The following is a 25,279-nucleotide window of genomic DNA, read 5'->3' as shown; positions in this document are numbered from 1 at the left end:
TGGAGAAACTATTTGCCAATCACTTATCTGATAAGTGACTTGTATCTAGAGTATATAAATAAGAATTATTACAACTAAATTAATAAAAAATAACCCAATTTAGAAAATGGGCAACGGATATTAGGAGACATTTCTCCAAAGAAGCTATTCAAATGGCCAATAAGGACATGAAAAGATGTGCAACATCATTAGCCATTAAAAGATGCAAATTAAAACCACAATGAAATACCACTTCACACCCACCAGGATGGCTATAATAAAAAAGATGGTCAATGACAAGTGTTGACAAGGATGTGGAGAAACTGAAAGCCTCCTTCAATGCTGGTTAGAATATAAAATGGTGCAGCTTCATTGGAAAATAGCTTTCCAATTCTTCAAATTGTTAAACAGAGTTACTATATGACCCAGCTATTTTACTCCTAGGTTTATACCAATGACTAATGAAAGCATATATCCACATAAAAACTTTCATGGGAATAACATTTAATAGTGCTTCATAGCAATGTCCTTCATAATAGCCAAAAAGAGGAAACAACCCAAATGATCATCAATTGATGAGTGTATAAACAAAGTGTAGTTTATCCTTACAACCTAGTATTATTTGGCAATAAAGGAATGAAGTACTAAATCACTGATGCTTGGTAACATTACACTGTATGAAGGAAAACACATGTATGGTTCTGTTTACATAGAATGTCCAATACATACAAATTTATAGAGACTAAGTAGATTTGTGGTTTCCTAGAGCTGGAGGGGGAGTGGTTTTCAGTGACTTGAGGAGTCACAGCTAAAGGTTTTCAGGTTTCTCTTGTAGTTATGAAAACGATCTAAAGGTGACTGTGGTGACTGTGAATGAACATACTAGAAATCATTGAATTGTATACTTTAAATGGAAGACTTTTATGGTATGTGAATTATACGTCAATAAAGATTTGTTTAAAGTAAATTTACCGCAAAACATTCTCAGAGGATGTTAATGTTCAGTGTCAATATCTGAAAGGGGATTAATTTACAGTATGCCAATCATGTTTATCCATAGAGCCATTTATTCCTAAAAGCATTTTGAAAAACACATTGATTATAGATCCCAACTTGAGCTTGTTTTCTTTTTTCTAAACACAGAATGTAGGATTAGGATGCCAGTTTGTTACATTTTACTTATCTTGTATATGTTCTATCTTTTGATTATTCTTCTAAAATAGTGAGAAATGTCTAAGTATGAATAGTCAATCTGCAAATATAAATGTTTTGTATATAGAAAGGTTTAGTAAATGGTTTTTTTAGATGAATGGTAATAATATTGAATGCGGGAATATGTCAATCACTGAGATTTTCTCTTTTATTTATAATTCAGTTCCAAATCTGCTTTCCTGAAGAAGTCACAAGTTTCCATATGAAAGCATGTTCTCTTTGGTCACTTAATAACTAACATACACAATCATCCTTTAGACTATAAAACGGCATGGGGAGGGTGTTGCCTCGTCTTATTCTGATCAAGAATATCTGCTTAGTGGAACAGGAACTTTCTAGTGTAAGTAACCATGTGCTTATTTAATTCCAAGATATTCATGTCTTTTATGCTTTCCAGTGATTAGCATTCTAAACATAGAGTAAGCTCTTTTGGCCATGAAGTCTAAGCAAGGAGGATGCTACTGTGTCTACAGTTCAGTTTGTAAGAGAACAGCAGAATACACAGCTACAGAATGCTAGACTTGGCAGGAGCCTTAGAGAAGAATATATTTAACTCTTTAATCTCAGTCCTCTAATTTCAGAATTGAGGCCCTATATACTGAGGTCCTGAATAAGTTGCCAAGATGAAGAATAGAGAAAGAATTAGAACCCAGGTCTTCTGAATCCTCCCCAGTGTTTTATTTTTACATCATCTTGTCTTTCAATGCATAACCCAACATGGGTTTCTTTGCTCTTGACTATGTTGTCAACAACAATGAAAAATGCACACAAGTATGATAAACCCACCGTGTTTTAAGGCGCTTTCTTACGCATGCCAGAATCCTATAGGTTCTGCTGTGTTCAGAAAACAACCGCTAATGATTCAGTGCTTAGCCTTCTCATTCACCCAGAAACGTGTTTGATATTTGTAAAGGCAAACTAAAGTAGATAATTCATTTTCATGCTCTTTCAGGACATTTTAATATCATGCAGCTCAGGATAAACGTTTTCACTTTTTATTTTCTTTTGTGCAGGTCTTTCTATTGTTGACTGTCATTCTCTATGTCTCTTTTTATACAAGGTTCTTGGTTCTTGTTTTTTTACTGTTTTCCTTTGTGTCCTCTAAAAATAGCATGAGCACAATTCTCTCAGCTAATAGATTTTCAAATTACTTCATTTCTGCATTTACAAATTCCCCTCTTGCTACTTCATTAAGTCAATGCTATTCACAGAGACAACATAACCCCAAAAAAGTTTGAGACTGAAAGTTTACCAAATTACAATTTTAAATGCTAGTTAAGAATATATCTCCTTTCAAACAGTGAAATTCTTACCATGAGCCTTAAGGGTGACAGAATAGTATTCTCCTTTACTAAGTTAAAACTTACTCAGTGATTGTGTGGAAAAAATAAATCAAGTATCTATAAATAAATCACATAACAGCAAAATGGTCTTGCATAATGATTTCACACTTAGTTTGACTTATCAATAGATTCATCATTCACAATGTTTTTTAAAAGCATAATTAAATTCTGCATCATCTCTGAGGGAAAAAGCATGGTAAGGGCTGAATACCCCTGACGCCAACAATTTTGAAACTATGTACTAACTCTATATCTAGAAAATTTTAAATACATTCAAGTATATTTTATGTATGTATATAAAGACTTATTAATTTTATTATGTAAATTAATAGAGTAAATAAAATTCTAATGAGAAGTAGAGATCTTCAAACTTTTCAAGAAAACAAATTATTTTAAAGTATTCAGAAACACCCATTTTCGTGTAAATGATATGAAAATAAAAACATCTTTGTTCACTTAAAAAGTCCATATGATTTCTATTTGGTAAAGTCTAGTTTTTGTTCCTTATGAAAAAAATTGCTTTGATTAAAAATATTAAATAATTCAAGCCTACTGTTTAATATTATAAAATGTTAGTTCCATTAGGCTATGATTCTGTTGTATATAACACTATATCCCCAGTGTCTAGAAGAATGCCTGGCAAATAGTAAGTAGGTGCTTAATAAGGATTTGTCAAATGAATGCTAAATAAATGAATAGCTGTCACTGTTAATATAAAATCTAACATTACCAAGTGCTTCAAATGTGCCAGGAACTATGCTAAACTCTCTATTTTCTTGCTTTTTATTCTCAAACAGCCCTACCAGAGAAGAACCACTATCATCTCCATTTTATAGATGAGACTAAGTTCAGAGAGGCTAAGTTAATACCCAAGGTTAAGGTTGCCCATTTAGAAAGTTTAGGGATTTAAACACAGTTCTCCCTAACTATAGAGCCTGAGCTTAATTTCTATTCTATAGTAACAACAACAATACTAGCAATGAGATAATAATAATAATAATACTGTTGAGCCATTCCTGTGTACCATGATTTTAAGCCTTCACATATGTTAACTCATCTAATCCTCACAACAATCTTATAAATCAGATACAACTATCCCCAATTTACAGATGAGCACACAGAATATGTTTTTCTGGTTTCCCCTCAATTATTTCCAATTATTAGGCTTGTTTTTATTATGGCCCTTTTTGAGTAATAAGCCAAAGAAGAAAGATAGTTATGGTCTTCCCCAAAAACTTTGTCTTAAGTCCTGCTTTTGGTGGGACCCTGGACAAGGCATAAACATATAATAAAAATATCTTCTACTGAGAAACTGAAATACTCTAGGCAAATAACATGTACTATTATCAGAGTCCTCCTGAGATTCTCAAGATAGGTATGATTATCCTCATTGAGAAAACAGGCTGCGAGGGACTACCCAAGCCACGGGCTTGGTTAGTGCCAGGGTCAAGATTCAAACTCAGGTTTGAGTCCAATCCAAACACACTATCCAATTATTACTGGTACTTCTCATTTTCTGGGGATAAAGATTTTCCTAGAGCTTTGACAACGAGAACTAACCCATTCTTGAACTCTCCCAAAAAGCAGCCTCTTCTCTACAAGCCTTACCACTGTGACTTCAATGACACATCAAAGCGATAAAGACAGAAGGGGCACATATCACTAGGATTCTTTTCAATAGAGAACCCAGAATACTTCCTGGATAACAAAACCATTAATGGTTACCTACGTTGTTTTCACTCCTTCTCATGGAATATAAACTCTTCCATTTGCCTTTAGTAATGTTAATGCCTTATAGTTTTACATTTTTCATGTTTTATCACATCCAAAGTCGACCAAATCCATTCCTAGGAATATCTCACTATTTCTCACAACTTCTCTGAGATCACAATACATCTTTGTCTGCTTTGTGATGCAGTACAGAGGCAAAGGCACAATTAAAACAAATGCTGAGAACTTCCCTATTGAAAAGATCCTATTTCCTCCACGTTTTGCCTTCAGCGAACCCTGGTTCAGAGTTAAGGTAAGAAGATGTAGCAGCCAGTGCTGGTCCAGAGTCAGATATGCTCTTGACAAGAACACGAAGCTCTCCCCTGGCCTTAATTTAGGAAGAGTTCTGCACAGAAAGGGTCCTTAGTAGAACTAAGGAAAAGTCAAGCTTGAATTCCAACCTTGTTAAACTTCTACAGTGATGTGCAAATTACATCATAATGAGAGCAATAATTGCTAGCTTGAAAAAAAGGAAAAATGAGTGTATAAATGAATGAAGGCAATTAGTGAGAAGTTCAAAGTCAAACAACCGGTTTTATTGCACTTGAAGGGATTTAAGTCATAATCTTAAATCACTAGGCAACCTAAGCCAATACATTTCCTACTCTATTTCAGAGTAATATGTAACTAAAACTTCTATATATCATTACTTTTCTGAATGTTAATTCGAATCTGACATAATTTAATAAGGACCATTCAATTATCATAATTATATAGTAACTAATCCAGTGCCCATATGTGCAGGTGTTGTCAAGGCATAATATAAATGACTTCACCCAAACCACTTCTGCAAATATAAGTTATATTTAGTATTTCCTACTAATTATTCCAGAACTAGGACAAAACCACCTATTCCAAAAACATTTAGACCTGCAAAAGATTAAAAGTACATAATATTCCTAATTATTCCTAATTAACAAACCAAGGTTCCAGGCAGATTTTTCTTTGAAATTTGCATGAAAGATTAGTAAATATAATTCTAATGTATATCTTAGTCAACATGATGTAAAGAACTTAATTCAGAGATTCAGGACAATAGCAGACATTTAGAATTCGAGAGTATTTCTTTAAGGTTAGCATACACACCACCACATATTCGATATTTGACAAAGCCCTTATCTTTAGTTATGTTCCTTAATTGCTCTAGCAAGAGCTGCATTGTTCATAGTGAAGCCGGGCTGAGAGAACTTTTACTGACTGTATGAGTACATTGAGATGTGGCTGAAAGCCAGTGTTTAAGTTGAATTACTCCCTAATCTTTCAAAGCTAAGAAACACACAGCTGAAAAAGAGCTCAGTAAATATCAATAGAGTTCACTGGAAACATCAATGTGAAGAAGATCCCAAGCAGCTCTTCATTAACAACGATGAAAAAGGAAGCAGCATGCAGATGTCTCCAAAACCAGAGACAAGCCAAACTGCTCTATAATCATTCACTCATAAATTCTCCTCATTACCAAGTCTACATATTACTCTCAAGACTAAAGCTAAATTAACCCCCAAATATAATTTTAAATCAGTAGTAGGTATCAATAAAAAGCAATTAATAAAACTAACATAAATCATGATCCTAAATTAGGATGAATAGCTGCATTTTTGGTGTAAGCAATCACCAACATCTATTGCAAGCCGCCTGAACAACCACTCTGAAAAAAACATGGACATTTCTGAGCATTTTGGTTATGTTCATGAGAGAGCCAAATAAATAGCCAAGAGCAGCAATTTATTTTATTTTATTTTTAATAGTTTGCATCTGCTAAACTCAAACTCCCGATCCCTCCCTCCACCCTCCCCCTTGGCAACCACAGTCTGTTCTCTACATCTGTGAGTCTGTTTCTGTTTTGTAGATAAGTTCATTTGTGTCATAGTTTAGATTCCACATATAAGTGATATCATATGGTATTTGTCTTTCTCTTTCTGACTCAAGTTCTACTGAATAAAGGTTAAAGCCAAAAGCAAGCAATTGAAAGTTTTGATCGTAATTCATTTAACAGTTATGTATTGAGCAACTAGAAGCTAGTAGAGGGTAACCTACACAAGAAAGACAAGATGCTAAAAACAAAGGAGATTACAGAACATGTAAATAATCAAACCCATAATTTACAGTTTTGATGAGGGTTATGAAGGGGGAAAATAGGTTGTTAGAGAATAATTAGAATTCAGGACAATCTTAATTAGACGGAGAGATAGCCTCTCTGAGGAGATGAACCAGATGGAGCTGTACGTGGCAAATATACCAAGTGAGCTGTGGAGCAAATATAAGGATTACTGGTGACCTTGTCTTCATGGATACAGTGATTTACTTTCACCTACCTGCCAGTTCTGCCTCTACACCCTCAGTACCACACCTACAATTCAGGAATGGCCTTGTCTCCCATCTCTTCTACTCCCAGGAGTCCCAACTCCTCCTTCAACCTCTTTGCCCCTTCAGCTCCCCCAGCTGGGCTTCACGCTGGCTGACTGCATGTGTAAAGCTGTAACTCCGTGGTCCTGCTGCTGCACTATGATGTCAGAGTCAGAGACGTGAGAACCAGCCAGGTGACACACACAGAGACAAATCTCAGCACAGATAAATCAGTTTGACTAAAAAGCTTTCCCTGATGTTATAGGAGCTAGTCCTTATCACAACTGTTAGGCAAAATCTATTTTTCTCAAATTCAAGTACTATATTTAAAATCTATTTAAGTAAACAAAATTTTTATTTAATTCCCTATGAACTGATTCTTTCCAATTATTTATGCTTAAAGTCTTAGTGTTCAGCTTACCTAAAACAAAAATGAGATTTATGCTATTGTTACTATTCTTTAAAAGAGTATTTAAAGTTGTCTACAACATGTCTACAACACAATATTCTTTTATGTAAAAGATTTACCAGATCTGTTATTTAATGGAGATAAACATTACCCTAGTCAGACTCTGCTGGCATACGTAATAGCTCAATGACCAACTGTTTTTCGTTACAAGCATTTGCATAGGCTAAACCAGAATATTCCTAGTTAGAAAGAAAAAAAAAAAAACCTCTCCTAAGAATATTGTACATCCAGGCAAACAAAACTCATAATAACATGAAAATAAATTACTAACACGGTAGAAAAAAATGCTATATTATAATAATACTATTGTCATTGGGCTCAAATTTTGCAATTTCAAGCACCTTCTTAAGTAAATTTCAAAGCCCTACAGCTGGACAGAACATAAATAATTCTTTCTTTTTCAGTGTTTTAAAGATAGAAGAATAAAATGTAAAATGACTGTTTTCCTATGAATTTCTTTTTTTTTGCGGTACGCGGGCCTCTCACTGTTGTGGCCTCTCCTGTTGCGGAGCACAGGCTCCGGACGCGCAGGCCCAGCGGCCAGGGCCCATGGGCCCAGCCGCTCCGCGGCATGTGGGATCTTCTCGGACCAGGGCACGAACCCGTGTCCCCTGCATTGGCAGGTGGACTTTCAACCACTGCGCCACCAGGGAAGCCCTGAACTTCTTTATATAGGCTATCTAAGTTGCTTTTTTTAAATTAAGTTACTTTTGTTAGTACTATTAAGTGTATTCTCTCTAGCCATCTACATTTCTTTCCATAATATTCATCACAATTAGTAGCTATATATTTGTATGTTTATTTATGTCCGTCTTCTCTACTAGACTGTTACCTCCATGAAGGCAGATACGATTTCTATTTTTGTTTCATATCCTCAGGCCCTACTAGGCCCTCAATATATTTTTACTGAATGAATGAATACTCAAGATGATAAACAGACTATATATATGGTACTTAAGTATAAGAATTAAAAATCCCTGGATAGAAGCTGAAATGTAGGAAGGAAAACATGAAGGCCAAAAATAATTTAAATTTTTAACTATATTAGCAGTATAATCAAAAAGGTGAACTGAGCCAAGCCATAGTTTTCTTGTACATGATACCAATAAATCCAAAGTGTTTAGAAGATATCAAAATTTCCCTTCCCAAAACTAGCATTGTGAGAGGGTATGGAATTAAAAAGAAATAAAAAGATAGTATAATATATTCCAACAGGTTATAAGTAAATCAATACAGAAAAATGTAACAAGGACTGGGAACAAGGCTTCCATCTGACTTTAGAGTTTGAGGCTAGACTACCAAAATGTCGGTTACATTCTTGAAATCTACAATCGCACAATAATGCCAATTGGTATTTATGCTTCTCCTTAGCCTTGGTTCAAAACCCTGAACATAGCAGACTTTCAAGAAAAACCTATTAATACAAACAATATACTAGAGGTAAATGGTAACTAGCATGGGTTTGCCCTTAGAATGTAAATTATGGAGCCACAGATGAAGTACTGGAGGAAATGGCAGGAATGAGAACTCTCATCTCCACCCTAACTGCTATTTTTGTACATAATTCTATGTTCAGGAAGTCAGGGGTGGGGAAAAGCAAGGAAAATACATTTTAAGTGCCTACCCTGTACTACGCAGTTTTCCTACACATGATCTTATTCCAACATAATGCTCTGAATTATCTGCACTTTCTTTATGAGGAAACCAAGGTTTAGAAAATGCTACTAACCTCTTAAGGTAGTAAGAACCCAAACCCTGGTCTAACTGACTCCAAAGCTCAACTTCTTTATACTACATCACACTGCTGGAGCAGAATATCTGACGAGAGCTTGAGAAAGACTGGAGAGGAGACAGATGGAATTAACTTGGCCTCAAGCCCTAAGATTATCTGGTCTAAAATCAGAGGTGATGAGAAAACCATAATTCAAAAAGAGTCATGTACCACAATGTTCACTGCATCTCTATTTACAATAACCAGGACATGGAAGCAACCTAAGTGTCCATCGACAGATGAATGGATAAAGAAGATGTGGTACATATATACAATGGAATATAACTCAGCCATAAAAAGAAACGAAATTGAGTTATCTGTAATGAGGTGGATGGACCTAGAGTCTGTCATACAGAGTGAAGTAAGTCAGAAAAAGAAAAACAAATAACGTATGCTAACACATAAAAATAGAATCTAAAAAAAAAAAAAAAGGTTCTGACAAACCTAGGGGCAGGACAGGAATAGAGACGCAGACGTAGAGAATGGACTTGAGGACACGGGAAGGGTAAGCTGGGACGAAGTGAGACAGTGGCATGGACATATATACACTACCAAACGTAAAATAGATAGCTAGTGGGAAGCAGCAGCATAGCACAGGGAGATCAGCTCGGTGCTCTGTGACCACGTAGAGGGGTGGGATAGAGAGGGTGGGAAGGAGACACAAGAGGGAGGGGATATGGGGATATATGTATACGTATAGCTGATTCACTTTGTTATACAGCAGAAACTAACACAACATTGTAGAGCAATTATACTCCAATAAAGATGTTAAATAAAATAAAATAAATCAAGTCAAATCAGAGGTGATGTTCTGCTTATGACCGATGGAGACAGGGAAGAGGGAGGGGGTGGCTGATCACTCCCAGGAAGACACCCCCCCCAATTCTTTTTTTTTCTTCAAACAATCCTTTCATTGAGTTTCATTTAATTGTACTAAATAGAATGTGGGGCGTTAATATAGAGGAGAGAAGTACATGTTCTGGAATCAGATTCCTCCTCCTCCACTCTCCCCACCACCACTGGTCTGAATTATAAAGCACCAGGTAAACTGCCCCAGAGGTTTCTCCCAAAAATCTCTGTCACAGCCATAGATTGCACCTGAAATCTTGTCAAAGCAATTAATATCTTGCCTCTTGGCCACTAGAGCATACATAAGAAGATGGCCCAACACACACCATTATTCCAAATAAACAAGTCACATGAGCTTGGCTGAAGGTTGTAGCCACCTGGAGCAATCAATCCAGGAAGCCCTGTCACCTCGTTATGTGATTAGCAACCAAATATTCACTCAGGAATGTGCCCCTTTCCCTCAGCAGAGATATTTTAGTTACATGCCGACTTAACTTTTTTCTAAAAGTACATTTTAAAACAACATACTGAGAATGCTCAGCTATCCAGGGAACAGCTTTCTGAATTCTCAAATTCTAGAATTCTTAGTTGAACAAAACTAAATTCTGAACCTGTTAGCAGAATCAGCCCCTCAGTAGGCAACAATGAATGAACACAATAGAAAAACTTACTGGTCCAGTCCCAAAGATCAAGGCTGACCCTCTCTATTATGGATGTTTTAACAGTGTGTTAATTCAAAGATAATAAGAGCCACAGACCACAAATAAGATGATTTTTGGGAGGGTGAGAAAATCTGTTGAGAAAAAGCCACTACAGCTCTTTTTGCAAAATAAATGAATCACATCGTGCCACCAAAGAGCATATTGTAGCTGCAACACTTCATTCTATTTTTAAGGAGAAATAAATGACTAAAGAACAAACTATCATCTAGAAGTTTTTCAAGACACCAAGTTTTAGAGCCTTTTCAAGAAACCAAGTTTTACCAAGTTTTAGAGCCTGTGCTTGGGTAATTAGCCATAATCTTTGCGTATACATCCTTTACATCTGCCTATACGTGGGATGACTATGAGTAATCAAGAATAAAATTGGACTACTGGAACGGTCAGTTTTATGGGCCAACTTGGCTATAGTCCCCAGTTATTCAAGCAAACACTAATCTAGGAGGAACATCTATAATCAGCTGATTTAAATTAAGGAGATTATCCTCAATTAATCTGGTTGGGCCTGATCCAATCAATGGAAAGGCCAAAATAGGGGAAGAAGAAATTCTATACCTGTAGGCCATGGCTTCAGTTCCTGCCAGAGAGTTCCCAGCCTGCCAACCTGACTTTTGGACTTGCCTAACCAGCCTCCATAATCACATAAACCATAAGCATATCATCTCTTTCTTGGTTGGTTGCTCCAAACCATGCTGTAGAAAAGGGAAAGAAAAGGACACACTCAAGGCTTGAAATTCCTAGTTCAAGCTCTGTATAAATGACCCGAAAGTATCTATGTCTGCCCAGAAGGAAAAACCCTTATCTCCTGTAGCTGTAGGGTTGAGATTTCAAACCCAGAATTTCAAGGTGTAAATTGCTGAATGACAATACAAATTGAATTCCCAACCTTGCAGAACATCATTATTAAAGTGAGGGCACTGATTGAGAAGGAATAGAATCCTGAAAATTGAAATCGATACATCTGGGAAATCCCAGGGAAACTGAGGATTTCAAAACCCCAAATTCTGCTGAGTCATTTGCCAACAAAAGCCACCCTCCACCTCTGCCTGAAGCAGTTAACCCCTGCTTTGTCTTGATGAACCTGTAATAGTCTCTCCTGAGGTTATCTGCCTTGCAAGACACTGCTGATTCTCCTCAGGATTTATCCTTGCCACCCCTCTTTGCTTATAGATGTATAAGTAGACTCATGTTCCAGCAGGCTTCAAAGGGTGAGTTACACAGTGTGACCCATGTGGAAGTGTGCTACGCACCAAAAGAAATGCATGATTTTTCCAATTTACTCCCCAGATAGAAATCTGGGGAATATGTGCATGAATGAATGGATATGAAGTGTGTTGGATAATTGTGGAAGAACATAAAGTTAAATCAGAATGAATTTATTGATATGGGCTCACTAAACAGATTCCGGATTCAATGTTTTAGCTCCAGGGGCTAGAAAGGGGTCTAGCATTTTGTTTGGTTGGTTGAGACATGGGCCAACATTAAATGAAATCAAAATGCCAGAACTGACTGCCTTGGTATACTGTAGAATAAATGTTAAAATAGCTTTATCATGTAAAACCTGCTGACCTACCCCAGGAGCGTCCGAAGGACACACTTTTAACTATGACTGTAAGAAATACATTTGTGAGAAGAGCCCCAGCATCCCTGAAAAACTCTGGGGTCACTCTTTTCTATAGGTCAGGAATTACAGTGGGAATCGCTGCCACTGAGCTGGGATCCCTAAATACAGTGGGGAAAGTTGGGTGCCAGGGTGGCAGGGTCAAGTGGCAGCACTTAATTACCAAAGACAGATGTGGTTACTACAATGGACAGCAGAGCCAAAGCAGTAACTAGAATAGTCTGTCTTGCAGAGAGAGACCTATGGTTTGATCACGGTGTCCCTACAAAATAAATAGATGGGCAAGCTCATCAATGCTACTGGATCTGTATAAGCGTAAGCTTTCTAGGACTACCGAACAGAGGTCTATCTTGAATCATCAGAACAGTGGAAACGTCTCCATCAATTCCTAGTCTTGACCTGGTTTACAGACCAAGAACCCCTTGAATGAAGGGGAGGCTAACTCCCCTTGAGAACCTGCTGTACTGCCAAACAATCATATTGCTGATCTTCCTCCTAGCCTTTTCCCTATGAGTGCCAGTGGCAGACGGAGATGCTGTTTGGAGATCTGGCAGGCCCCTATTGGTGAATCATAATGCAAACTCCGAGGCTTTTGTAACAAAGCCCTATCTTCCTCCGCAGGTATCTACTCTCTTTCTGAGATTTTGGCTTGCTCCTGGGCCTGAGTAGAAAATGAATGTCTAATCATGGGCCACCAAATTACCATGACACCTGAGCTGCCCATCACGAACTGGCTGCTGTCTGATCCACCAAGCTATACAGCTGGGAGTGCACAGCAGCATGCCAATATCAACTGGAAGAGGTACATATGAGACTGAGCTCAAGCAGGCCCTGAAGGCATAAGTAAATCACATGAGGAAGTTGTCCAAATGCCCATGGGCCCTACTCCTGCTACACTACCTATCCTCTACCAGTCCATACTTTCGCCTCATGGGGAGTTCCCTAAAACCTGTTGACTGAGGAATAGAAAATGTGGGCCTGGTTTACAAATGGTGTGTATGATATGCGGGCACCAACTGAAAGTGAACAGCTATTACACGACAGCCCCTTCCTAATACATCTCTGAAGGACGATGGTGAAGGGAAATCCTCCCGGGGAACAGAACTGCTAGATGTTCCTATTGCTTGGAAGGAGAAATGGCCAGAGGTATAAAACTGTACGAATTCATAGGCTGTGGCCAATGGTTTGACTGGATGGTCAGCAATTTGGAAAGAAAATGATCAGAAAATTTATACAAAGAAATTTGGGGAAGAAGTATATGCCCTATGAATGGGCAAAGAATCTGAAGGTATTTATGTCCCATATGATTGCCCACCAAAGGGTGACCTCAGCAGATGAGGATTTTAATAATCAAATGGACAGGATGACCTATTTTGTGGATCTGTGCCTCTTTTCCCAGCCACTACTGTCATTGCCCAATGGGTTCATGAACAGTGACCATTATGGCAGAGGTAAAAATTATACACGGGCTCAGCAACATGGAATTGCACTCACCAAGGCTAGCCTGGCTACAGCCACTGCTAAGTGCCCAACCTTTCAGTAGCAAATACAACACTGAGTTCCTCATATGGCATCATTCCATGGGATGATCAGCCAGCTATCTGGTGGCAGGTTTATTTCACTGGACTGCTTCCATCATGGATAGGGTGGTGCTTTGTTCCTACTACAATAGACACCCTGGACATAGAGCTGCTTTCCCTGCAAGCAGTATTTCTGCCAAAACTACCATCTGTGGATTTACAGAATGTCTCATCCACCGTCATGGTATTCCACACAACATTGTTTCTGATCAAGGAGTTCACTTCACAGCAAATGAAGTCCGACAATGCTCATTCACTGGTATTACAATTTTCTCCATCATCCTGAAGCAGAAAGCATGATAGAACAGTGACCTTTGCTGTTCAACTCGGACTCCGACCCCCTGCCTATCAGGACAGCCTCCTTTGAAGACTCAGTTACAGTGCTAGCGAGGTGGCAGTATGTGCCCAGGCTCTGGAAAGAGGTTTATAAATACTATAAATCAGCATCCAATATGTGATACTCTGGATTCATGGGTCCAAGAATCCAGGGGTGGAAATGGGAGTCATGGCCAGGATTCATGGGTCCAGGAATCAAGGGGTGGAAATGGGAGTGACACCCCTCAGTATTATCCCTAGCAATCCGCTAGCAAAATTTTGCTTCCCGTTCCTGTGATCTTTTGTTTTGCTGGTCGAGAGGTCTTAGTTTCAAAGAGAAGAATGCTTCTACCAGGAGACACAACAACAATTCCATTGAACTGAGAGTAAAGACCGCCACCAGTCACTGTGGGCTTCTCAGGCCTCTGAATAAATAGGCAAAAATGGAGTTTTTATATTGGCTGGGGTGATTGATCCAGATTATCAAGGGACAACTGGGCTGTACTACACGATGGAGTAAGGAAGAGTATGTCTGTAATACAGGAGATCCCTAGGGCATCTCTTGTTACTACCAGGTTCTGTGACTAAGGTCAATGAAAACCACAATTCAATTCACAAGTCAGTGAAAACCATAAAACAACAGCTAATGGCCCAGACCCTTTAGGAAGGAAGGTTTGGGTCACCCTGCCAGGCAAAGAACCATAATAAGCTGAGGTACCTGCTTGAGAGCAAAGGGAATATGGGATGTATGGCTTGGGTAGTAGAAGAAAGAAGTTATAAATACTAGCTATGACCATGTCACCAGTTCCAGAAATGAGGACTATTAAGTTATTTGTACCCTTCCCTTTTCTGTGATAAATGTTTGTGTGTGTGTCTCAAATATGTGTCTCTTTCTTCCCTCTCAAGTGCTTGTCTTCTAACATAAGATATATTAATAATAGTGAACTTTATATCACAGTATTTTAAGTTATGGGATATCAGAAGAGTAAACCCCCAAAGACCCTGTACCTCTTCTGGGGAAAGGGTTAGCATGATTTCAGTTACACACAGGATAGCTTTAATCATGTCAGGTGGAAGTATGATTTTGTTGTTGTCATTATTTTGAGATTAGGTATGATTTAAGGAAATGTGTACAGATGCCAAGTTGACAAGGAGTGGCCTGTGAGGGTCAGTTTAAGCTGTGATCCCCAGTTATTCAATCAAACAGTGAATTAGGTATTGCTGTGAAGGAATTTTGTAGATGTGGTTAGCATCTACAATAAACTAATTTAAGTAAAGGAGATTATTCTCAATAATCTGGGTGGGCCTGGTCCAATCATCTGAAAGGTCTTAAGAGCAGAACTGGTTTCCTTGAGGAAGAAGAAATACCACCTGTGGCATCAGCTCCTGCCCCAGAGTTTCCAGTCTGCCCTTCCTGCCTTAAGATTTCAGACTCTGCTAGGCAGCCTCCACAAATACTTAAGCCAATCCCTTTCAATAAGCCTTTTGATATATTTTTCCTGCTGGTTCCGTTTATCTGGTGGAACTCTAATACAATTATGTTCAAATTATGAGGGCATATAAGAGTGGGACATATTAAAGTCATTTTCACTAAAAAAAATTCCATTAAAAAAAGGAAAACTTGGTTAACCACTGTGATTCCCAAGGGTGTACCAGAAATACAGTGTTTCTATGAACATGGTAGAAACTGAGATATGAAACTAAAATCCAGTATAGTAAATAATTTGCTCCAAAGTCACACAGAAAGTCAGAATTTTAAGCTAGGTTTCATGACAGCCGAGTTTATCTTGACCTTAATTACATAAATTAACTTTTATTTGATAAATGAATGCTTAGTTTCTCTACACAATATTCACCATTATAAAGAAAGTCTATTAGAAAGAACCATGGATTTTCTTCTGTTGAAAACAGTATTTGGAGAAACAATGATGAAGCTTTGGAATTTCATAATAACCAAGTAAAAATTTTTTTACAGGGGACATCAGCCTAAGATTTATTTCAAAATATAAGGAACAGGAATGCTTCGATTTTATTTTATTTGAGGGTTTTTTCCTTCAATCACAAAGATGTCAGTAAGCATAAAATCTAGATCCAAAGCAGAAAGCTGTTAAAAGCTAAGACACGGGCAAAAGAGTCAAATCCCATTTTCTCTCTTATTCCTTGGAGGTGGAGGTCCTGATTTGAGAAACAGCACTCCCAAGTAACATAACTAGGCCTGAAACGACTTCTAGGGAAAGGGCCATTTAACACTCCATGTCATTATAAGGAAATGAATTTCAGCAACTACCATGCCATTTTCTCCTCCATTTCAAGCAAAGCTCAGCCAGAAACAACCACTTACTTGCTAATCCTCTCATTTTATACTCTCTTCTCTGATACATGACTTCTTCCTCAGGATAAATCCAAGAAGAGTAGGAAATAACACCACCTCTATATTGTATGCTTCACTTAACCTAAGCCCCATGTGCGCGGTTTCAACTGCATGGAATTCATTCTGATCTGAAAGGTTCTGCAAGCTTTATAAAGGAAAGAAAGAAAAAAAAGAGGCAAGGCTGATTACCTCAGAGTTGCCTTCTAATCTAATTTGTTAGCAATAAAGTAAAGCACAGTTTAGTAATCAACACATTTGAGTGTTTCAATTTTCAAAAGACAGACACATGAATCTATACCAAGCACTATCAAAGTCAGCATCTATAAAGACTGGCCTGGTTCCCTATTCCAGCATCCTTCCAGGCCACACAATCCCCAAAAATGAGGGTGCCGCAAGTCCCCTTTAACCTGTGGTCCCACGTAACAAACTCTGTGCTCCAATGCCCTGGATAGTACCCTAGTCCCTCCAAAACAGGCCTCTGCACTAGTCTATCCAGTTTTACCAGGGCCTGAATTTCATTCCGAAACCCCAGCCCCAACCCTGGGGCCATACTATCTGTGAACAGACCTCTCTGTTTATCTGCCTGGATAGCACCCGTTCCCAGACTCTGCGTCACCATCGCCCACCCACCTGCTGGGATACCATCTGCTGCACCTTGCTGGTCAATTCGGACTCCGACCCCCTGCCTATCAGGACAGCCTCCTTTTGCTGTCATCATTCTCTCTAGATGATAAGGCCACTAGCTTAGCTGGACTTTCTCCCATGGGCTAAAACGAGTTCCAATTTCAGTGGCCTCTTTCACCCTGGTGGGTATGTCCTGTTTTTAAGAAACAAACTTATCTGTCTTTCTACCACCAAGCTCTTATTCTGACATTGGACTGCTCTATGCACTACAAAATATTTCAATTTTAACAAGTTTCAAGCTTAACTAAAAGAAACTGAGAACTGTTTAAGAGTTATGGATGTGTGATAAGCTTAAAAAGATAGAAGTCATGTACCAGCCTGTACAAAGGAAACCTGATAAACAGTGGAATTTTTTCAGTGACACTACAGAGGTGAAAAGTAATAATCAAATTCAGTTTTCCAAATAGCCTTTCATCCAATAGTGCATTTATGAAGACAGAAATTGAAAAATGAAATAAATTAACCCTTCAGAAGGTAAACAAAATGTCTACACAATACAAACACAAGTTCCAAGCCCAGTTATAGAGATTGTCTCAGTCAATACAACTATGAGATATATAGCTATTTTGGCTATATTTTTAAAAATTCTTTAGTTTTGCACATGTGCCTTAATTTAAAACAAACAAAAACAAAAAATCATTGCTGTTAGACCATATAGCCACTAATACTTTGCATAGAAACAATATTTTCACCAGCATCAGCTTAGCAAAGTTAAAGGTACACTGAAAACAAAGGCAAGAAACAGAAACTTAATGTAATCGTCAAACTGGAAATACTCATATAGAAATCAAACCCAATGAAGTCCAATCACAGTAAAGTTTTATTAAACAATCAATCATAAAGGCACTATTCTAAGTGCTTTATAAATATCCATTGATTTAATCTCCTTAATAATTTTATGAGAGGAACTATTGTCAGTTCCATTTTACAGATGAGAACCTAACCTTGACACAGAGAGGTTAAGAAATTTACCAACTAATAAATGGCCCAAGTTGGACTCAAATTTGGTAGTCAATGATTTGATCCACTGCACTGTGCCACATCTCAGAATGACTTGCTAAGACTCATGCAGCTGGATGGGGGCAAAATAAGGTCCAGAATAGAGATCTGACTTCCAACATTCAGTGCTCTTTCCACCAATTCTTCCATGTCATTTAAATATTCAGCTAGTGTCAGAAAAACTACGAAACGTCATGTGATGGACTAATAAATAGCCACAAGCAAAACAGCCAAAGAAAAATGATAAAGTACTGTTGAAATTACAACTTGGTGTGATGTGATTAAGCTATGATATGCATTTAAATACCAAAAGCAAACTTTAGAGACTAACATAGGGCGTAATTTTAAGAAAATGGATTAAGTGGCCCCCTAGCAGTCAGCTCACAAAGTTGAGCCATGTTCCACATGACATACAAATAGCATATAACCACCAACCAAACTAAACCAAAGAGGAGCCACCACAGATAGGCGATGTGGATATGACCTTGAGGGACATTGTCCTTTTAGCCACCTTGCTGCAACCATGCCCACACATGGAACGGTTACACACTGAACACTTTAATAATAATTGCAGCTAAAATATTCATGATGTCTTCCAGCAATCTGAAGATACACCACTTGAGACAAATAACAAAAATCAGCTCATGTGCAACTTTTGGACAATGACTTCATTTTCTCAGTAATGATATCCTTGACCTTTTACGGTTGTGTTTAGAAACAGCCAAAAGCACTCCACTTCCTTTCCAATGGATTCTTACTTTTTGTGACTATAGTTACAACGTCTATGATATTTACGTGGTAGGATAATAGGCTGACATTAAATTAATCAAGAGTATTTTGTTTTTTCAAGCATTTGTAAATTAGGATTTTACAGACTGAACTCATTTGTAAGATAATCAAATTACCATAATTTTTTAAGAACATAATCAGATGAAACTTGATACTTTTCACATGATAAATCTTTACTTTCAATGTATTAGGTTGGCCAAAAAGTTTGTTTGGGTTTTTCTGTAAGATCTTATGGAAAAAACACGAATGAACTTTTTGGCCAACACTATATCACTTAACTTCTATAGACTACTTTAGCAATCAAATATTATTGCCAGCAGATAGTCAAGAAGACTGGTTTTATGTATCTTATAAATGTATAAAATATATTGGAAAAACTAAAATTTGACACGAGTAAAACTTTAAAAATATTTGCAAGCCTTTCAATCCTAGGTGTTGTATTACTTTAAAAGTTTAAAGTAAGTAATGAAATGATGAATTATTTGTCCTAACTCCATGTAGGATAAACGATATAATTCCAAGACCACCTCACTATGAAGAACACCTGAGACTGGGTCTGGTTAAAGAAATTGCAGACCTAAGCTGGCACTAAAAACCCCTGCTTAATTAGTGAGTCAGTTCTCTGTCTTCTGTACAATCTTAGCATGCCCAAACCTTGCAGAAACAGCCATGTCACATTCATTAACTAGCCAGCTGTTAACAGGACAAGTATAGGGCAAAGGTTAGCTGACAAGCAAATGGAAGGGATGACTTCTAATCACCAGTGAAAACTGATTTACCTGGCCACATTCTGCTACCTAGTGGGACAAATGGGACAGGATACTTTATCTAGTGGAAAGAGGTGATAATTATATTTACCTGGGCAAAGAGAGAGCAATCATAAAAAAAAAAAATTGATGCATTAAAGCTTCAGCCATTCTGAAGGCAGGATATCAGGCAATTTGGCCCTAGGAATCCATCTCTACATCTTTATTAAACATAAGAAACACCATGATGAAAAGAACAATGAACTGCAAAGCATTCTACATATATCTTATCCCATGCAATTGTTTGATTCTAAGATTTGGGCTGGTATTTCGAGGACTGTCACTAACAAGCTGTGTAGCCCAGAAAGTCATTTCTCCTCCTGCAGCCTTGTTTTCTTCATATGCAGGCTAATCCTCCATTCTGGTTTGCCTAGTTTATTTACATTGTCCTGACTTCCCCTCTGGCTTAGCTTTCGTCATTTTCAAAAAGTCCCGGTGTTGACAATATATAAAGACATAAATGAGAACGTTTTCTCCTAAATCTTCCAGCAATAACATCCTGTCATCCACAGGCCCAATTTCGGAGTAAGGAAGGCCACTAAACGTGAATAGTAAACGTCTTATCAAAAAACCCACACAGGGCTTCCCTAGTGGCGCAGTGGTTGAGAGTCCACCTGCCGATGCAGGGGACACGGGCTCGTGCCCCGGTCCGGGAAGATCCCACATGCCGCGGAGCGGCTGGGCCCATGAGCCATGGCCGCTGAGCCTGCGCGTCCGGAGCCTGTGCTCCACAATGGGAGAGGCCACAACAGTGAGAGGTCCGCGTACCGCAAAAAAACAAACAAACAAAAAAAAACCCGACAAATTTCACCTAGGAGAACAGAGCTAGAACTATATATATATATATATATATATATATATAACTATATAGATCTCAAAAACACGGTGTCGTGAAAAGCAGTGATATTATTTTTGTAAATTTTAAAAACACAAACCAGGACTAAATATTGGAATGGTTGCATAAATACGTGGGTAAAAGTATAAAATGGATGGGAACAATACACACTAATTTATAGATGCTTCTGAAAGGAGACTTAACTAATTGTGCCATTTTATTTCTTTAAAACGGAAGACTAAGCAAATATTATAAAATGAAATGTGTTAATTCTGAGAGGTGGGAGTTAATTCTATTCTTTGTTCTTCTTAGCATTGTTTAAATGTCTCAATATATAAATTATACTAATAAAACACAGAACATGGATTACTAAAACTTTGAGTCTAAGAGTTAAGTGGAACGCTGGTGGGCCTGACTCCCTAGAGCCCCTCATTGTGTTGTCTTCAAGGGAGCCCTTCCCACATCAACGATCTCAGTAACAGATCCAAGAACATTTTATCTTCAGAGATGAGTTAATCACCAACTCTCCATCCACAGCCCCTCACCATTTCATGTATGAATTCCTTGTGCTACTTTCCTTCCTAGTGGTACCAAGCTTCTGGAACTGTCTCAGGTACCAGAGGTAGCCTGTTATAATTTCAGACAGCCATTCCTTTAATTAAATAAAAATATGTCTTTCTCTGATTCCCATCCACTCAACCTAGTTTTGCCTTTTCAATCATACAGATGATATTCCTCATATAATTGAAGAAAGTTAGCATGTCATCCCTGAGGACCTTCCCAAAGCATTAAACGCCAGCCACTCTTGATGTGACCCTCCTTGGGTCTCCTCATGGCCCTGTAGTCAATTTTTCTCTGTATCTCTAGATCCTGCAGTTTACAAACCCCGGGGAATCGCAAAGTATCCTCAGTTCTGCACCCTCAGTGCTCACAACTGGCACAGAGTAAATGGGGCAAGTGCTCAATAAATACTGAATGAAGGAATGAGAAAATGCGTTTTGCAAACACTATGAACATTAAATGGCAGCTATTTTGATCACTAACAATTAGTGCTAAACTGTCAATGACCACCTCCTTTCTTTATATATATGTTTATATTTCTTTATATATACTTGTATGAATTATAAAACTATCTAGTTGAAATCCTTTACTCTCTTGGATACTATAATTCAAATTCAGCTGACCTTTTTAGATGGAACAATCCTGACTTCCATGTCATTATTTGGTCTTCTCTAGAATTCCATCTTTGAAATTTGCTCTGTGTCTATAGCACAGTATCCCAGAATGGCCTTCCCTTTTTTAAGCCTTCGAACAGTAGTGTATTTAGAATATAAGTCAGAACTTGCTGATTTATTAATTCTAACCCCAAAAAAATCAAGAAAAGAATTTTCAAACACAGTGCTAGGCATGCTGCTTGAGTCTCCTTTCTATTTTTATGTAAAAAAGTTTTAATATGTCTCATAGTCAAGCCTATCAATCTTTAATTATGGTTTTTGCCTTTGATGTCATATTAGACAAGATTATAAATTATTCACCTATTTTTCAGTTATATCTCATTCTTCTTCTTCAATTAATCTGATATTTATCTGTATTTTGTATAAATAAAAGATTCAACTTTACAATTTTTCCTAACAATAACTAATTATTTGAATTGTATTCTTGTAATAATACCTTCTCCACCAACATGAAATTCTGTGTTTATTATATGTTACCCTTATATGCTTAAGTCTATTTGGGGAATTTTCAAGATGATTTAGCCTCTCCTAAGTCTCTATTTTAGTAAAAAGTAACATACTGCCTTAGTAATAGTAATTTTATAATATGTTTTAATACTTGGAATTATAAGTTCTTTCTTCATTATTATTCTTTTTCAAAAATTTGCTTTTCCCAGTCTGTTCATTCCTCCAGATGAATTTTAATAATCATTTTGCCAATCTCTCCCTAAAAATCTCTTTGTGGTTCTATATGGAATTGCATTAACTTTATAAATTAATTTGGGGAAGCTAACATCATTACATTATTTATTATTCTCATCCAGGAATACAATACCAATCTCCATTACTGCTAATCTTATTTTGTGTTTCTCAACAAAACGTTATTTTCTTCATTTAAGTCTTGTACATTTCTATTACAGCTTACTCATAGATATGGGATTTTTTCATCATGTTTTCTATTTGTAGCTCTCATAGAAAAGTCGATTGATTTATACACATTTATCTTTTGTATGACCACTTAACTGAAGTCTCTTATTCTAATAGTTCTCCAGTTGATTTTCTTGGGATTTGTAGTAAATTCATATAAACACACACACACACACACACACACACACACACACACACACACACATATGTGTGTGTGTGTGTGTATATATATATATATATATATATACACACACTTTTTTTAAGGAGAAAAGATGTCATCTCTTTTCTAATAATTGTGAACTTTGAGAGACAGCATATGATAGGATTTAAAATTAAAGATTCATGAGTTAAGCCACTTGAGTGCTTATTCATCTCTACCACTTATTAGCTATGTGACCTTGGCCAAGTTACTTAGCTTCTCTGGGCCTCAACTTCCTCATTTGTAAAATGAGAATTATAGTAGTCAATATTCCCTAGGATTGTTATGAAGATTAAATGAATTAATATTTGTAAAGTATTTAGAACAGTTTCTAGTATATATATTAAGAAATTTTAAAACGTTAATCATTTAAAAAATTTTATTGCATTGGCTAGAATTTATAGAATGATGTTAACTATAAGTGATGAAATAGGGCATGTAGTAAGTGTCTACGGTTTTTCTGTTTTTTCTGCTTTTTCACAATTTAAAAATATCTCTCTATACCTAAATTACTATGTTGTATATATGCATGTTCTTAAAAGAAATATAGTTACATTTTATCAAATGTCATTTGAAATCTATTAGGAGGTAAAAATAGCAGTTTTATCCTTTAGTCTATGACTATGAAATTATAATAAATTTCTCAATATTGAAGCACGTGTACATTTCTAGAATAAACACGATTTTCTTGTATTATTCTATTTTGTTGATTTCTACATTCCTGTATTTAGTATTTCAGTGAATTTTTGTGTGAATTTTTGTGATTTTCTTTTTTGTGCTACTTTTTTTAGTGTTTTTAATTTTTTTGTTTTTTAGTTAACTGTTTTTTTTAGTTAAGTGCTTTTCATTAAATGAATCAGAAAAATGTTTCATCTCTTTTGTAAAGTTCATAGAGTATGGGATAATATGTTCCTTAAAAATGTATATTTTCAACCATCGATTATAAATACCTGATGCAAACAAGATACTTTGCTCATCTAAACAGAGTATTTTAGCTCCTGCCGAATCTCCCTATCCAAGCTGGTCAAGGACATAGGCTTAAGCATCAGACAAAATCTGGCTCAAATCCTAATTTCACCACCCACTAGCTAAATGTGTGCACTTGGCAAGGTACACTTTTGTCACAGGGAATAACTATGCCTTCTTTACTTTTCCCACACAGTTATCGTGAGGATTACATGAGATCATGTTTATAAAGCACTATCCACTCCACTCACAATAAAGACTCAATTATTTTATGTTAGTCTTAATTTTCTTTAAATACAAAATTAATGTTTACAAATGTACGTGCTGGTTTTTCTTAGTATGGAGATTTCAATTGTTTATATAGAAATATAAATGCTTTTTGATACAATTTTTTCATGACATTAGTTCATAATAAAAGGTAGATTTCAATTAAAACATGTTATTCTCCACTGACACAAACTTAAAAAGTTGACAAGAAAGTAGTAAAAGGCTCAGATAACAAGAAAATGAACCCACTGCCATTGTCTAAATGAAATCGCAATGGGTTAATAGGAAAACTGTACTGGTTTTCAGAAAACCAGGCAATGAGCCTAAACCAAATGTAATGTCTTCCACTCTTTCCTGTTCCCTTGGAGCTTTGTTCTCATGGGAATCCAAGAGTGGGAGGAGGCTTCCCACAGGCTGAGGTTTACTCCATGGTCTCTGATTTGCCATCTTCACTGCAACAGGGGAGCAAATCTCTCACTCTGAGTGGGAAAACACAGTCCTGAGGGGCTGGAGGGGCCTCAAATACAACAGCAGCACACAGAAAACCGTTTCTCAAAAAAGCATTAGAGATTTATGTCCACCAGTCAGTGTCATCAAGACTATTTACTTGTATGTATTGATAACAAAGCTGTCACTATGGTCTCTAAGGAGATACGTATTAGGTGAGTAGTAAGTTTATAGGATCTGATCGGTAATACTATAAGCTTTTCTTCTGTTTTAAAGGATATAAATTTAAAACATTATTTTGGTGGGCTAGCTGCCTCCGTGGAGAACTATTTAAATAAGCTCAGCTAAGAATGTAAATATCAAACCAAGCTCAGTCTCTGTACTAACCACTGGCCCCTGGCAGACACAGGATGGAAATGCCTAGCTCAAGTTCTTGGCATGCATGCTATTAATTTGACATTAACAATAGACTCTATCAAGCTTCCATTTAACCATACTGATCTGTTTTCTAAAATAAAAACCTCCCACTTTATACCTTTTCCTTGGTGTCCTCTGGCTTTATAACAACAAAGATATTTTCAGGGACACCCTCAATAGCAGGATTGATGGATCAAAAGTGTACCCACCTCTGTCTTTTCTGCCCCCTGTGTGGCCTCAATAACTTGATAGTTTCCAGCTCCCCCCAGATTTCTCGAGTGCTTTTTCAGTATACCATGACCCCTGAAGGAAACAAAGGGAAAAAAAGATGTATTAAGATAAACATCCTCCTTCCTTGTCTCTTTCAGGAAAGAACAGATGGTTCCT

The 25,279-nt window shown here is 37.1% G+C and overlaps 1 protein-coding gene across 12 annotated transcripts in view; it reads right to left on the bottom strand.

Annotated features, from left to right (window-relative positions):
* PKIB (cAMP-dependent protein kinase inhibitor beta) overlaps positions 1 to 25,279 on the bottom strand; it is a 102,859-nt gene that overhangs the window by 53,933 nt on the left and 23,647 nt on the right. For 9 of the 12 annotated variants that reach the window (XM_033867675.2, XM_019951442.3, XM_033867676.2 and 6 more), the window contains exon 2: positions 25,102 to 25,195. The exons of 1 other annotated variant lie outside the window; for it this stretch is intronic. The gene's annotated coding sequence lies outside the window, so the exon portion shown is untranslated. Of the gene's footprint in view, positions 1 to 6,616; positions 6,755 to 25,101; positions 25,196 to 25,279 lie in introns of those variants that run through there. 2 more of the 12 variants (XM_073789544.1, XM_073789547.1) reach the window with 1 other exon arrangement.

This window comes from Tursiops truncatus, chromosome 12, assembly GCF_011762595.2.
Source record: "Tursiops truncatus isolate mTurTru1 chromosome 12, mTurTru1.mat.Y, whole genome shotgun sequence".
Classification (NCBI taxonomy): Eukaryota; Metazoa; Chordata; class Mammalia; order Artiodactyla; family Delphinidae; genus Tursiops; species Tursiops truncatus.
The sequence above is the reverse complement of the archived record's forward strand: the minus strand, read 5'-3'. Positions and strand labels throughout refer to the sequence as shown.